The following is a 5901-nucleotide window of genomic DNA, read 5'->3' as shown; positions in this document are numbered from 1 at the left end:
ACCTCTGAGGCGTGTAGTTTATGTTGAGCATTGAGAACACCAAGCACTCTCTGCCTCCGAAGCTTTCAGAGGACCAAGGTCACACCATCACCTGGGGCTGCTCAACCCCTGGAGAATGGCCACTTAGTTCTGGAGGAGGATCTTCTGCCCGAAGGCTCAGATAGCAACACGCACCGCTCTTGGAGGTAACTTGGCTTATTGTTTTGATGTGATGTTAATGGAAGGTGAGTGGAGGGGGGTTTGTAAGCGGTGTTGTGACTTAAATAATGTGGAAGGCACTGGTGAGGCACTAGGAAAAAATCTAAAAATGTAAAAAAAAGGGGGAAAACCCCCTGTTATTCAAGTCACCTGTATGATGCAAACCAGACTCACAAAGTTTATTGAAGCTTTTAGCCCTGCAACGGAGCTTGGAATGGCAAAGGTGGGGCTTAGACAGCAGCGGTTACAAGGGAACAGCGCAGGCAAGTGAAGTGCCTGATGTGACACAGAGAACAAACCCATTCCCCTGGAACTGCCAGGTGTTAGTTGTGCCTGAAACAGCCGGAGCAAGATGCGGAGCTCTGGTTTATGGTGATTGGAAACCTGCTTCCTTATTGCTCTGTTCTTTCATTAGGCTGCACTGTTTGCTTTAAAGTGTTTGCTCTCTTTCCATGAATTAATCAGCAGGTAGGCCACCTGATTGCCCTCAAACAGGAAGCTCCAGCAGAATGGGTCAAGATTATTGCTTTCAATCAACTTTTCCTGTGGAGTATCTTTGGGCTTAGCGCTGGAATTTTAATTACAGGCTGAGCTAGCCATGCCTGGTAACCATTGCATCAATTCAAAGAGGAATGAGATGTACATCACGGCCCTCGGCCCCACCATCGGTGATACACCTGCGTCTTGGGACGATGTTCACTTTTGGTCATGCGCTCCGAGGGGTCTAGTGACAGTGGATAGGTCTTGAGGGGATTAATGGGACATACGAGAAATGATTAGCATGAGGCAAAGCGGGCAGTTTAAAGAGAGAAATGAGAGGTGACACGTGGGGTCGTAATAGTCTGGCCTGGGAGCTCCTAAGTAACAGTCTCTGCCTCCTTTAAAACAAGGAATTTGGGGGTATTTTAAACTGAAGGTATTGTGTTACTAGAGGAAATCATTGCTGTCTAATCCAAGCTGCTTCAGGTAGACGGCGTCCCAGCCGAGCACTGGCAGCGAGTTCTCTGGGGCCTTTGTGGCTGCGTTATCTTGATGAGCTGGTAGCAGGTCCGGCTGGCAGCCTGTATCGCGTGGACCTGGCAGTGACGGGCTGCAGTCCCTGGAATTTAGGTGTGGGAAGTCCTTGTCCAACTACAGTGGCAGTGAGTAGAACTAGTTCTTGGGAGAAGATGCATCCGCTGAGAGATGGCTGTGCTCCCGCGTAGCTCTTGTCAACTGCCCCGTTAGAGCTACAAGGACAAATACCCATTGGTGTTCAGCTCGGGATGTAAATCGGGAGTTTGCTCACTTAAAGGAGTGATTTGATGTGATCTTGATTGCGTGTGGCTGCTCCTCTTTTTCTTCAGGACGGGATTGCTATTTTTAAGCGTAAGAACAGCTGGAGGTAGGATTGGCTGCCAAAGAAGAGCCCTTTCTGATGGGGGTGGGAGGAATGCACGGTGGGTGCCCCCACTGTATAATAGGAAGCTCCAAGAGGAAGGATAGAACAGAATAGAAAGCAGACAATGATCCTGAAAGCTGCTCGGCAGAGGTGGGCTGGCAGCGGCCTGTGTGCTCTGAGCTTTCCTGGGGCTGAGGCAGGAGCAGCAGCAGCTCTCGGTGGCTGCTTTGCCTTCTCCTCCCTCCCCTGCTCTGAATCGAGGAAGTGCTGGGCAGCACCGCGGGCTGCAGCTGCCTGTCCAGCCCAGCTCAGAAACCTGGGTCGCTGCTCAATTTGTCCCTCTTCTTCCTGGGACCTGCCCTGGCACTCAGAGGGTTTGCTGTGGAGCGACTCTGTGCTCCGGGAGCTGATCACGCAGCGGTTCGGAGGGACACACCTACAGCGAAGGTTCGTGCTGAGCTCTCGCTTCTCGGGTTCACCCCAACCGCACCGAGGCTGAACAGGTTTGTGAAATGCAGCCGCTCCCTGACCCTCTCCCTTTGGGCGAGGTCTCCTTGGCCTGAGTGTGCTGCTTTGTGCCTGAGGAGGAGAGGCTCGGTCCTTTGCTGTCCTGCTACAAAGTCACCTGAAGCGCCGGTCGGGTAACTGCTGCTGTTGCTGCAAAAATCCCATCTCTTGTGGAAGTGGATCACGGTGCGATTCGGGTGGGTCCTTGCTCTGGAGCCTCCAGCCCAAATACCTGGAGTGTCCTCACTCTTTGTTTTTGTTTGCATTGGGGATTTAGTTTTTGCACGGGGGAGCGAATGCTTAGTGCCTTGCTCTGTGCTGAGCGCCGGATGACAATGGGTTAGAGCTAAGCCCGAGTGCAAGTTCCAGCGTGCGAGGGTTGGCGTGGGAGGGAGGCGTCTGTGTCCGTCCCCCCACCCGCGTCCCCAGCCCTTCTCTGGGCTGCTGTGAGTAACCTGGGGTGAAAACCCCACCTCTGGCCTGAAAAGTAGTAATGTTTCAGAGGGGGAGGTTTAAAACCACTTTCAAAGGGTGTAGTTTGCGTGTCTGTTGTGCGCACGTGGCCTTGGGCGCAGCTTTCATGTGCTCCAGTGCCATCGAATTAAAATTCGGACCCAGGTACTAGTGTCTACTTAGTATTTCTAGGCACTGCCGTACTATGATCTTTGGCAAACTCCTCCACTGCTGGCCACCCATGGTGTTGGGGTTATTAAGGTTAAAATGCTTGCTCTGGAAATAGTCTTCTTGCCCCTCCCCTGCCAAGCTGCGGTGTCCGTGCACAGACACGGCAGTTTGCCCCAGGCTCACACGCTGTGCATGAGGCTTAGTGACTCTCATCCCCAGCCCGTGGTCAGTCCAGGGAGCGATGCTGTAGCTGTGGTGCCCGAATGGCTGAAGAGCAGCATCAAAGCCTCTGAATTACCTTCAGTGCTTGCCTTTTTCCACAGAAGTGGGAGAACGTTTTAATTTTCTCAGAGCATCAAATTAAGTCGGAGAAGGTGAAGTCTGGTCACGCAGAATTAGTTGTGGCAGACAGATTCATCCCGCTCTGGTCCCTGCCTGTGACACAGAAGCACTCGCCACTGAATCAGGCAATAGCAACTCAAAAATGGAGCTTTGCAGGAGATCCACATGCGATGTGAAAAGCACTCGGGGTTTCTGAGCTGGCGGGCTGTGGTTGGGGGTGTGAGCCACCCCAGCTCAGCAATGCTCCTGGCTGCTGCACCCTCTGCCCCCGAAGACGGGGTGGGCTCCAGCGCTGCCCTCCCGCCTGGGAGGTGGTTTGCAGGGGCTGTCACCGCTCTCCGCCTCCTGCTCCCTGCCTTGGTCGCCCAGGAGGGATTTATCTCCTCTCCCTGCTAGCCCTGTGCTGCAGACGGAGCCCTTCGATGGGCTTGTTTTGGTTTGGAGGGAGTCTGAAAGCGTGATCCTTCCTAGCTGGCGTGTGTGAGGGTGTGTGCCCTTCAGGCCTTGCCACATGGGGTGCTCCAGCCTAGACCCCTCTCTTCTGAACGCCTTCTCCTTCAGTCAGCTCTTTGTATCGGGGCCAGGAGTTTTTCTCCCAAGCAGGTGCGCCTTTGAGCTGTTCCAGGTACACGTGTTTCAGCCGGCCACCACCTACAATACAACATCCTGCAGGTATTGTTGCGCTTGAGTGTGGAGGCACAGGGGAGAGCAAACCTGGCCTCGCGTTCGACTTCCCACCAGCCCGACATGGGCCGATTGCCCGGTGCTTCAGCCCAGCGTTTGTGCAGGACGGTCCCTCCTCCAGGGCGCTGCTGTTGGAGCAAAGCAGCTTTTTTGGGAGGCATGAAAGAAACCAACCCCTAAAGCTCTCATCTCCCACGCTGATTTCACGGGGTGCTTCTCCAGCTGTGCCGTGCGTGTGTGTGAAGGTTGCCTTTCCAGGCAGATGTTTGTTTATCTCTCATCGCCTGGTTAATGATCTGGGACACATCTTGTTGAGATCCCATCACCATGTTTGGGGAGCAGCTCCCTTCAGCACTGTCACTGGATAATAAAGCCAAATTTGCTTACAGGCTTATAACCTGTAAGTTATAAACAAGTTTTCCAGACAAAGTGTCTTGAGAATCCGCCATTAGTGAATTTATTTAGTGCTATTACAGCCTTGCTAATCCTCTGGGGAGAGGAAAATTAGGCTAACGCATTAGCTGCTGTAGGGAATTGCCGTGATGTCCTGCTCATTAGCTCTAGGGCTTAAACTCGGAATTAAGCGGGATTAAGCTTAATTCCTTAAGCTGCGGGATGCTGTAATGAGCATGGAGAGGTGATGGGGTGGGAAGTGGGCAAGTCCTTTTGATGTGTGAAGGTCTAGGGATGAGTAGTCCATAAAAGCCTCGGCACTGAGCTGTTAACGAGACGGCGGCGTGGTGCAAATGTCCTCTGTATTTAGAGAGATGCAAAGGAGCAGGACCAGGACTTCCCATTCGTGCTGGGGTAGCCGTGCTGGATTCGGCCTCCTCTGGTCTTCTGGGGAAAGGTCCTCGGAGCTGAGCCGGCTCTGAACCCGAAGCACGCTTTCCTCTGTCTCTGGCAGGGTGCTGAGCCCAGCCCCGTCCCAGGAAGCTTTTTAATGGGTCTTAATCAGACCTGCAGGGATAAGCGCGGGGGCCTTTGCACTTCCCCTCCGCTTATCGATTGGTAAAGATAAAGCAAAGCAAAACGTGGTTTGAGGACTGAGTAATTTTAGACCTAAGAAAAGCAAATGTCCTATTTTCCCAGTGGGGCAGCAATTTTTTTAAAATAGGCAGGCTATTCTGGCTCTAAAGTTTCACTTTGGCTTGTACGAAAGCTGCTTCACAAAGGGGAAAAAGGGCTGGGGAAAAAATGGTATGAAAAGGTGCTGTCCCTGGCGTCTACGAGGAGAAAGGAGGCTGACCTGTGCACGGTGGGAACATGCTCCGATACTTCCCAAGGTGGTGAGCATCCAGGGGCCTGTGGCTCCTGACTCCCATGGCTGCCCTTCATGCTTTGCTCTTCATGCTCTGCTGTTCTCCATGGCTTTGGAGACTCTTAGGAGGGTTTCCCTCTCGCTGAGGACAGCCCAAGTCTTCCAGCCTCTGTCTCCAGCTGCAAAGACCATGTATCCTTTGCAACAAGTCTCGGTCTGGGCTGGCTGTAGCTGCTGGTTCTGTTGCCAAACAAGCAGGATCTCCGCGTAGCAAAGCATCTGTCACTGTTACAGAGGGCTCCTGCTTCTGTGCAGCCTCCTGCACCTCTCAAACTATTAGAAATAGAAATCAGATGCTGAGCGCAGGCAGGAGCGGCTGTGACTTACCTCTGCTTTTTCATGGGAGTGAAGATGAGAGGTGACATGAAAGAGTAGGGAACCATTCTCCAGCCCCTGGGTGCTGCCGGTCTGACCACACGACCATGAAACTCTTCCTAGCTTTGTCCCTGGGAATGTGGTGGTGAGTGCTGCTGGACAGGGCGGTTGATGAAGTGGGCCCTTGGTTTTACTTCGTGGCAATACGGGTGACCATTAGCAGGTGCTTTACAGGGGTGAGGAGATGCATTAACTGCTCTTCCATAGGTGGTGTTTTATGAACAAATCAAGGCTGTTTCCAGGTATATCGAAGACTAAACCCCAACCACCCTCCTGCATCTGTGCTCACTGAGGTTCCTGCTTTTCTCTTCCCACCACCCAACTGTTCAGTTTCTCATACAGGTCCTTTCATTGCTCCCCTGTAGGCACCCACCACTTCTACAGGGTCATAGAATCACAGAACAGTTTGGGTTGGAAGGGACCTCTAAAGGTCATCTCGTCCAACCCCCCTGCCGTGGGCAGGGACACC

The sequence above is a fragment of the Aptenodytes forsteri genome, unplaced genomic scaffold, assembly GCF_000699145.1.
Source record: "Aptenodytes forsteri isolate BGI_AS27 unplaced genomic scaffold, ASM69914v1 Scaffold243, whole genome shotgun sequence".
Classification (NCBI taxonomy): Eukaryota; Metazoa; Chordata; class Aves; order Sphenisciformes; family Spheniscidae; genus Aptenodytes; species Aptenodytes forsteri.
This window is presented reverse-complemented; position numbering follows the sequence as displayed.